The following is a 10,815-nucleotide window of genomic DNA, read 5'->3' on the forward strand; positions in this document are numbered from 1 at the left end:
GACTTCATGGATCATCGCAAGGATATCAACATTGAGGACTACAACGACAACTTTGACTTGACTACACAACCAGTGTGTCATTTACACCAGTGCTATGAAGAGGAGTTCATCTGATCAGCGTTGGAACCGTAGGTTTAAAGAGCACATCTTACATACCCACAGAATTCTTACTGCAACCAAAACACCTTAGAATTCCATTTCAACAGCATATGGTGTTAGCAGAAGATTTCTACGGGAGTAAGTATGTGACATTTCACCACATAGTTAGGTCACAATTGTCAACACATAGAACATTTCCAAAACTTCACATGTACATATGTAAATAGTAGTTTACACATAAGAGTGTGATAATTAGATTAAGTCTACACTGCCCATCTTTAGATTTAATCACCAAAGGTGAGAACACCTCTAATTCAGGGAGGGCCTAATCCACCTGTGCTAGAGTGAGTGATGAATCGGAATCAACTGACTGCCCCCTCGGCGTTCTATGAGAAGCGTCTATTGTGATTGGACAAGCAGGCTAGGGGAAGGCACAGGAAGTGACACATAAGTGACCCCTTTAAAAAGAGGGAGTTGAGTGAGTGAGAGGGCTTCTGGTGAAGAGGGTAGATGGTGAAGGAGATCTTCTAGCTCTTCTGATCCATGGAGGTGGTGAGTTTAAAAACTGACTGAATCTTCCTTAACTTCTCTTAAGGAACTTCCTTAATATACTCTGTGAATAAAGCTTTGCTTCATTCAGCTCTGGGCCTCTGGCCCTCTGACCCTCAGTTGAGAGTTAATTAGATCTATTTGGATTAATTAGAGAATCATAGTAAATTACCTACTGGGTTAGATTCTTATTTCCTTATTTCCTCTCTCTTCTTAATTGTAAATAAACTTCCATAAAAGTCAATTTTGACTTGAGATTATTTTTAATTGAGGATTGATAATAGTTCAACCTCTGGTGACCATCTTTTAATATATTGAACCCAAAAAATCCCTTTTCCCCCCTTACAAGAGCGAAGGGTTTGTGTGCCATAGCTTAGAGTTTTCTCTTACTTGGTTCAAACACTAACCCTTAGGGATAGTTAGTACTAACACACAGGGAGAGAATAGTTAGCTCTAGTAAGATAGATTAGGGTCAGAATTTTTCTTTGTAAAATACTGTACATAGTTTAAACTCTTTTAGTTTAATTGAAAGGCATGTGGCTAATATTAAGTTTACTTATTTTTACTAACACCTTTCTAACATAGGCATAAGTGTATTAACATTATAACATACTAACACTTAGAAAATTTGTATTTGTTTTTTTTAGAACGTTGCTAGAGAAAACTTTTTCTTAGTTGTTACATTTTGTTGTTAGTTCATGAAGATAGAAGATTTCATAGTTAGAGTTCATTACTTCGGTTTATATTTTAGCTAAAGTCATGGTTCAAAAACTGTTCTGTTGATTTGTGTTTAATCTTGTTTTTTCCTTTCTCTTCAAATTTTTGTAAAACTTAATCCCAATTTCTTTCCTTTACTCTTCCCTATAACTTGTCTTAGCTTAGCTCAGAATAGAAATAGCTTAAGAATAGGAGTTAGAACCATTTATTGTTTTGGGATACTTTGAAGGGATTAAGGGGAATATTTTTAGTTTAGTTTTAGTGTAAGTGTAGAATTCTTTAGTGTAGTTTAGTAATATAGGAATCTGGAAATGTTGCAAGGTGCAAATTTCCAAAAGACAAATGGGCATCTTGTAATATAGAATTCTTAACTTTGTAATGTTGGCTTGGGGTAACCTGTCAGTTACCCTCGTTGGAATGTTGACAGTGGCATGAGGCAAAGGGCAAGTACCAACTGCTAGCTGAGCCAAGAGTATATAAAGCCCTGGAGACCCAGGGCTGGGTTCTGTTCTTCCCTGACTTCTCCCCTAAACACTCACTTATCCTTTACCCCCTGGACCCTGGGTGGTGGGAGTGAGAATGTGGGTAGATAGGCCTAGGATAGGGTTAAACCAATCCTGCAGAACAACTTATCAATACTATCAGCACTACTGGCAAACCTTTAGTCAAAGATCAACTTTATTATCCGGAGATCACATCACTCTGACCCTGGGCTGCCTGCCCTGGGTCAGCAGAAGAGCATCCTGACAAGTCCTGTTAGCAACCTAAGTCAGATAAACCTTTCGCCCTTAGTTCTCAGTACTTCCTAACCCTCTTTCCACTGCCTTGTTCCCATTACTCTGTTATCAATAAACCACTTAGTCTTAACCTGAGAACTCTGTGGTCATTTGCCTACCATCTAAGGCCAAACAGGGACAGGCAACAGGAAAGGTTCTGAGCAGTTTGAGCAGGAATAAACTCTATTGCTGAAGGGCAGGAAGTTCAAGATCCACTTCCTGTCAGCCTACGAGTCACCAATAGGAAGCTCCATCCTCAGCAGGAAAGGGGATGGTAGTTTGATATCTTAAAGGAGCCGGGTGTCTAGCAGTGAGAGTTTCACTTGACATTCAGTTACCTGGGTCGGATCCTTGATACATTTATAACCAGTTTCAAGCTCAGCCCAGGTACGGCTCACTCCATCCTTCCAACTAGCACCTTCCTCCTTCTAGCCTTATTACCAGCTTAAGGCCTCCTGACCCATTCATTACAAAAGAAGGGGTCCAGAAAAGGGCTTTGGCTCCTGGGGGTGCCTGGAGGCAGGAAGGCAGAGCTCAGGGATCCCCACAGAGGGCTGGGGTGAAGGTGTGACAGTGGAATCTCTAAGCAGGAGCTGGGGGCAGGACTCCTGGGTCTTGAAGGGGGAGCTGAAAGGGGGACTCTTGGGTTCCTGCGGGCAAGGATTGAAATTTGGGAGTCACCCAATGGTCAGTGTGGGAAGGGTGACATGGGGGGAAGTGATTAGGAAGCTGGAAGGAGGAAGGGGTAGGAGCTCAGCCAGGAGGCAGGCCTAGGGGGGAGCTGTGCTCCTGGGGGCCCTGGAGAACACTCACCCTGAGGTGGGACACCTGTCAGGACCCCAAAAGGTTCCCCCCACTAAAGCCTCTGCCTTTCCAGGGCCTGAATGAGGAGCCACCAGCATGGGGGAGCCCTGAGCTCACCAGAACAGCCATCCTTGACTCCTGAGCTCCGGGTGGACTCTGGACAGCTCATCTCTGCTCCTCTCAGCCTCCCGTTTCCAGGGGATTCAAGACATAGGCTGATGCTGAACCTGGAGCTGGTTGGGGTTCTGTTGGAGGGTCCACAAGTCCCATGGCCAGGGGGCCCAGCATGGGCAGGAGCTGGGAGGAGATCCTGGCTCAGACCCACCTGGGACCTGCCCAGGCAGAGATTTCAGCTCCAGGGGATGAAGGGTGTATCAGCAGCAAGAGTTCCAGGTCCAGCCAGTCTACACTGGGAGGGTACCCCCAGTCCCAACACCCAGGGTGGGCCCTTTCCTCCAGTCACATGCTGGAGGAGCCATTCTTGCTCTGGGGGGAGATTCATTTTGGGTGTGGGGAGGTCCACAGTCCTGGGGTTCCTCCCAGTGCTCCAGATGAGGTCCGCAGGCAGCCTCCAGGGACAGGCCAAGAGAGAAGGGTCAGGACAAGCCAGGAGCAAGTAGTGAGCACTTACAAGGGCCAGGCTTGGCTCAGGATCCAGAGGCAGAAGGGGAAAGGGCCCAAAGGGAGAGGCTAAAGGATGGGAAGGAACCCTCTCTGGGGAGAACGAGCCCTTCTCTATCCCTCTGGATTTGGTCAACCCCTTTGAGAGATGGCAGAGCCACCAGTCTGGGGCAGCTTCTCATCCCCTCACCCAAGCAGTGCCCTCCTGGTGCTCTGCTGGCTTCAGCTCTCTGCCCACTTCAATCTGGCCTCCAGGCAGCCCCGAGGTGATTCTTTGAGGTGCCAAAGAGCTTACAGGGCTCTGAATCCTGCTGCCATCAGCAGTCCCTGGAGGAGCCTGAATCAGCTTCCAGAGCTCTGAGCTCACAGGCTAGCATGCTACCATGGAAAAACTGAACGGTGGCAGAAACTCAGAAGTAGAGCTGAAGGGAAAACCCTGAAAACAGAGCCCACCTTTAAGGTAAAAGTAAAAGTAAAAAAGGGGCTGGGAAATAAGCAAACAACAAAAGAAACACCCAACCAGAGAAAATCATTTGAGACAAAGAAGAGCAAGACAGCCTCAGGAGGGGACAGTGAGATGAAGCAGCCACTTGTAAAACTTTGAAGGAAAACAGGAATTGGCCTCATGCACTAAAAGAGCTCAAAAAGGAATTTTAAAAATCAAATAAGAGAGGTGGCAGAAAAATGGGGAAGTAATGCAAAAAGGAAATAACACCTTACAGAGGAGAATTGGTCAAATGGAAACAGAGGCACAAAAATCCAATGAAGAACAGAATTCTATGAAAAGGAGAACTGACAAAATGGAAAAGTAGGTTCAAAAGATCATAGGAGAAAATCATCCTTTAAAAATTAGAATGGGGGTGGGGGATAGGTGGGGGGTCAGTAGATTGAGAACCAGGCTGAGTGATGGGAGGTCCTGGGTTCAAATCTACCCCCAGAAACTTCCTAGCTGAGTGACCTTGAGGAAGTCACTTGACCCCCATTGCCCAATGCTTACCACTCTTCTGCCTGAGAACCCATACACAATATTGATTCTAAGGTGGAAGGTAAGGGCTGTAAAAAACATTTTTTAATTCAACAAATAGAAGCTAATGACTTGATGAAACTGTGATAATTAGATTAACTCTACACTGCCCATCTTTAGATTTAATCACCAAAGGTGAGAGCACCTTCCAATTCTGGGAGGTCCTAACCCACATGTGCTAGAGTGAGTATCAGAATCAACACACCGCCCCCTACGCTTTCTATGAGAAAGTGTCTATTGTGATTGGACATGCAGGCTAAAGGAAGGCACTGGAAAGTGACTCATATGTGAGCCCTTCCAGAGAGAGTTGAGTGAGTGAGGCTGCTGGTTTGGTGAAGGGGACCCGAAGGAGCTTTGCTGGTTTATGACCGAGACTGTTCCACATGGTGAGTTTAAAAACTGAATCTTCCTGAACTTGTATTAAGAAACTTCCTTTTATAGACTCTGTGAATGAAGTTTGCTCCATTCACCTCCGGGCCTCAGGCCCTTTAACCCTCAGCTGAGGGTTAAGATCTACCTGGACTAATCAGTGGAATAGATTCTTATTTCCATACTTCCTCTCTCTCTTCTCATGTAAATAAATTTCCATAAAAGTCAATTTTGATTTGAGATTATTCCTAATTGAGGATTGATAATAGTTCAATCCTCTGGTGACCATCTTTAATATATTGAACCCATAAAACCCCCTTTTCACCCTTACAATACACAAAGAAACAATCAAAGAAAATTGAAGGAATGAGAAACAGAAGAATATATAAAGTATTTCATGGTAAAAACAACTCACCTGGAAAATAGATGCAGGAGAGACAGTCTAAGAATTCTTGGACTACCTGAAAGTCAAATCTAGCAGTATCAGAAAAGGAAATAGTGATTTCACCTCCAAAGAAGAAGAAATCAAAGCAATCATTAGGAGCTATTTTATCCAAGTATATGTCAATAAATCTGAGAATCTAAGTGAAATGGTTGAATATTTACAAAAATAACAATTGCCCAGAGTAACAAAAGAGGACAGAGAATACTTAAATTATCCTATCTCAGAAAAAGAAATTGAACAAGTCATCAAAGAACTCCCTAAGAAAAAATCTACAGGTCAAGATGGACTCACAAGTGAATTCTATCAGACATTTAAAGAACAATTGTTTCCAATACTATATAAACTATTTGGCAAAATAGGCAAAGAAAGAGTCCTATCCAATTTTTTGACACAAATGTGGTGCTGATATCTAAGCCAGAAGATAAAAAACAGAGAAAGAAAATCACAGACCAATTTCTTTAATGAACATTGATGCAATAATCTTGAATAAAACACTAGCAAAGAGACTAGAGCAAGTTATCCCAAGGATTATTCACTATGACCAGGCAGGATTTACACCAGGAACGCAAGGTTGGTTTAAGATTAGGATTATCAGCATAATTGGCCACATCAATAACCCGATTAACAGAAATGGCATGATTATCTCAGTAGATGCAGAAAAAACCTTTGACCAGTTACAAAAGCTATTCCTATTAAAAGCACTGGCAAACAGAGGAATGAAAGGGCCTGTTCTTAAAATAATAAGTAGTATCTATCTGAAACCATCAGCAAGTATCATCTGCAATGGTGATAAGTTAGAAGCCTTCCCCATAAGATCAAGGGTGAAGCAAGCATGTCCATCATCACCTCTGTTATTTAAAATGGTACTAGAAATGTAGCTTTAGCAATAAGAGAAGAAAAAGAGATTGAAGGAGTTAAGGTAGGTAAAGAACAAACTAAACTATCACTTTTTTTTTAAACCCTTACCTTCCATCTTGGAGTCAATACTGTGTACTGGCTCCAAGGCAGAAGAGTGGTAAGGGTAGGCAATGGGGGTCAAATGACTTGCCCAGGGTCACACAGCTGGGAAGTGTCTGAGGCCAGATTTGAACCCAGGACCTCCCGTCTCTAGGCCTAGCTCTCAATCCACTGAGCTACCCAGCTGCCCCCTAAACTATCACTTTTAAACATTCTTAAAAAATTTTAAACCCTTTCTTTCCATCTTTAAATCAATACTGTATATTGGTTCCAAGGCAGAAGAGTGGGAAGGGCTTGGTATTGGAGATTAAGTGACTTGCCCAGGGTCACCCACGTAGGAAGTGTCTGAGGCCAGATTTGAACCTAGGACCTCCCATCACTAGGCCTGACTTTCAATCCACTGAACCATGCAGCTGCCCTCTGAACTATCACTCTTTGAGGAGGACATGATGGTATAGTAAGAGAATCAACTGAAAAACCAGTTGAAAGAATTAATAACTTTAGCAAAGTAGCAGGACTCAATATAAATTCATATGAATCAGCATTTCTCTATATTACCAACGAAGTCCAGCAGCAAGAAATAGAAAGCGAAATTTCATTTTAAAATATTCCAGACAATGTGAAATACTTGGTAATCTGTTTGCCTTATATGAACACAGTTATAAAACACTTTTCACAAAAATAAACTGAAATCTAAACATTTATGAAAATATTAATTGCTCTGGTGTTTGATAAAACCCAAAGATCTCAGCTTGTGGGATGAGAACTCACTATTTGACTGGAAAACAGTATGGCAGAAGCTAGGCATAGACCAATATCTTACACCCTATATTGAGATAAGGTCAGAATGGACATATAATTTAAATATAAAGGGTCATATTATAAGTAAATTAGTGGAACATAGAAAAGGTTACTTTGCAGTGTAAGGAGTAAAATTAGGATTTTGGTTAGGTGAACTAAATAATTTGCTCTGGCCCCTGGCTCAACCCAGGCTGGGTTAATTAGTCCTCAGCCAGAGAAGGCTCAGCCTTGGGCTTAGGGCTCAGGGCGGAGGATGAATGAAGCAAAAGCTTCAGTCACAAAGCCCCTCTTGAAAGGAGAGTTCCTTCAGAGAAATCCAGGAAAGGTCAGTCTTTATACTCATCAGTGTAGTTCTAAGGGAGAGATTTAAGGACGGTCTCACCCAGTGCAAGGTCCCAGCCAGCTCTCCTCCAGGTCCAAGAAATGAACAAGAAGAGATTTACAGGAAGTTGTCACTCCCTTTTAAAGGCGCTTCTTTTTTTGTTACTTTCTGTGCCTTCCTCTTAGTTTATGTGTCCAATCACAAAAAACACTTTGCTTAGGACTTCCCAGAGGGCAGTCAGTCAATTCTGATTTGTCACCCACTCTTGCACACGTGGGTTACAGACTTCCTAATTTGTGAATTAAGTGGGGTTGTTTACACTTTTGGTGATTAGATCTAAGAATGGGTAGATTTAATCTCATTATCACAATCCCCCCTGTGATTATTTAGGAGACTCATCTCCCCAATTGATCATTTGGTGTAATCATGTTGTACCCCCCAAAATCTTCTAATTACGATAGTTACAGATAAGAGGGAAATAGAAGAGAGAGAGAGAGAAAGCAAAACCAATGTTTTGTTAGATGCATTGACAAAAAGCCAATCAGGGGGCAATCCCCTTTGGCATAAGAGTTTACAATTCAAAATAATTGTGTTCAATCCCCTGAAGTCCAATCAATTGCACCCCGAAGTTCATTCTGGATTGTCTTCATTCAGTATAGGCTTCTGCAGGCATCTTTCTCCAAACAGTTCATTTTCTGGGTTCAAGGAATTAGCAAGCTTCTTTTCCTGAAAATTTTTTGAACAAAATTTTAATTCTTGCATTTTTAATGAAAATACAATTCCTTCTGAAGAAGGTGTTGACCAACACCCAGATCAACTCAGAATACATCGTTGAGTTAGGGGGTGTATGAGTCAGTTATCAAAAGAAATCCAAAAACATAAAAAGAAAAAACAAATAGAAGGAAAATTAAACTTAGGGAAAAATAAAAAATTCAGAATGAGAAGCAAAATATCAAAAATCTATGTATATAAAATTTCTGAGTAAGCAAGAATAAATTCACAATAGTCCCTTGTATTAGGGTCCAATTAAAGTAATTTCTGGCCCACAGGTCTATAGGATAAACTACAGTAATGTAGCACTTATCTATTTGAATCCAGGACAACAGGAAGGTGCCATAGTATAAGAAAGAAAAATGGACTTTGTTTTCATATAAAAGTGAAGTGTCATTCCCTGGTCTGATTTATCTTCATTCTCAGGGATAGGGGAGCCAGAACAGCCAATTATTAGGTACTTGATAGAAAATATTTCACAAAGAGTGTAGTTCAAGGATTCCTGTGTCTTAAACATATGTCAAGCGCCACAACCTTGAGTCTCACACTAGGTTCAAGTCCTTTCATATTGGCATAGGAATTCAATAATCCAACTTGGATTGGTTTCATTTTTTGACCTGTGTGTTCTTTTTTTTGGTACTATTCAGGTTAAGCCCATGCTTTTATGGCACTGTGTAGATGAAGTCTGTACTCCTTTTTTTGGTTCCCATTTCCTAGAATCAGACATAAATATTAATCACAGTCCCATAATATTTATCAATAAATGGCAGGTTTCCATAGTCTAAAGCTTTTGGGTATGCATTAATATTAAAACAGATATATTTTAAACTTATATTACTGCAGAATCAAAAAGATTAATATTGTTTGTATACACTTTAAGTACAAGAAATAAGAAAGGGAAAGAATCAAATATTCTATTAGAAAAATAAAAGGCAATAATAAAATAAAAATTTAGGAATTCAATGTGTTCCCCAAAACAGTATCCACTCATCTATGGAATTTTATCTCCAGTGCTTGTGACAACATGCAGTCAGTCAGTTTCAATAGAATATGATGCTCTCTTAACATGTGAACAATGAATCCAAGAGTTCCTTTCTCCAATTTTTATAGCTGTTGGAGTGGTTAACAATATTTGAAACAGACCTGCTCAGGATGGCTGAGTTGTTCCAGTACGCTGCAAGTTCTTTATGTACATCTTGTCCCCATGGTTCAGGTCATGAAGTGAAAAGTCTATTGGTCCTGCTTGTACTGCAGCTCCGGATTCATGAAGTTCATGCAGTTTGAGCTGCATTTCCTGTATATAGGAAGCAATAGAAGTATCTCCTTCCAATAGTGATGTATATGCAGGAGAAAAAGGCTTAGCGTGTATAGGGGGATGTCCAAAAAGCATTTCATATGGTGAGTTGTGCAAATCTCCTCTGGGCCTTGTAATGCAAGGTTGCAACAAAAGCTTTTTGCTTTTGCAAATTTAACTGTAGGAGCCTTGGCAGTTAGAAGTTTAGAATGTTCACAAAAGACAGTTGGAGCCTGAGGCTATAAATAGTGCTGAAGTTCCAACTGAGGAGCTTTTTGTCTGTTGGCTTGGGCTTTTGCCTTTTGGCTTTTGGGGGCTTTTGGTTTTTGGCTTTGCGTTGGCCTATGACTTTTGTCTTTGGGCATTTGGACCTAGCCGATTTCTCTGGACCTCTCCCCGACTTCTCCATGTTACATCCCTGCTATTTTCCCTGAATTTCCCTTTGGGCCCTGGGAGGAAGGGTGATTTTGGCAGTTGGACATTGTGGGCTTAGTTTCTGTAGGTAAGTAAGACATCCTAAAATCAAGCTACCCCTTATTTAGTGATCTGGTAAATATTTTACTTCAGGGCAGTCAAACCTTCCTGACTGGGAGAGCCGGCCTCTCTCAGTCTGATCCTCTCCTGTGACCCTTCCCTCACCATCAATTTTCTCCCTAGCAGCTATTACAAAACCCTAAACCCCTGTTTCCCTCTGATTATCCCTGACACTAATAAATCCCCTTTGTTACCTACTCTGGTGAACCATTGTATTGAAGATTAAGGCAAAGGCTGAAGAGGGAAGGAACTACTTTCCTTTATTTCTTGAGGGAAACCTAGGCATCCATCTTGGGCAGGAAGTACTCAGCTGAGACTTCCTGCAGACATCAGTTTCACTGGCAGGGAGGAGCCCTTTTGACTCCTCCCTCAAGGGACTTTAGAAATTAACAAGAGAAGCCCTCCAGCCAGATCTAAAACATTTCTGACTGGCCCAACTTCCTTTATATCATAGAGATACTTTCCCTGCCTGAAGGGTCCAGTTTATTTCCTCCCAGTACCCTCTGCCTCTAACCTCCTGTGATTAGCCTGTTTGAGCAGCCCTTCCTATACTCCCATTCATTCCCTTACCTCCTATATACAACCTCATTCATCCATTAACTCACCTATCCCCTTCATTCCTCCTCCTATCACATATATCACCTTTTATCCCGCCTCACTACCAGTGACTTGCCTTACTTCTGCATAACAGCTTGTTTCTAAGATAAAATAGAGCCAGAAGGAGAATTTCAA

Source organism: Gracilinanus agilis, chromosome 1 (genome assembly GCF_016433145.1).
Source record: "Gracilinanus agilis isolate LMUSP501 chromosome 1, AgileGrace, whole genome shotgun sequence".
Classification (NCBI taxonomy): domain Eukaryota; kingdom Metazoa; phylum Chordata; class Mammalia; order Didelphimorphia; family Didelphidae; genus Gracilinanus; species Gracilinanus agilis.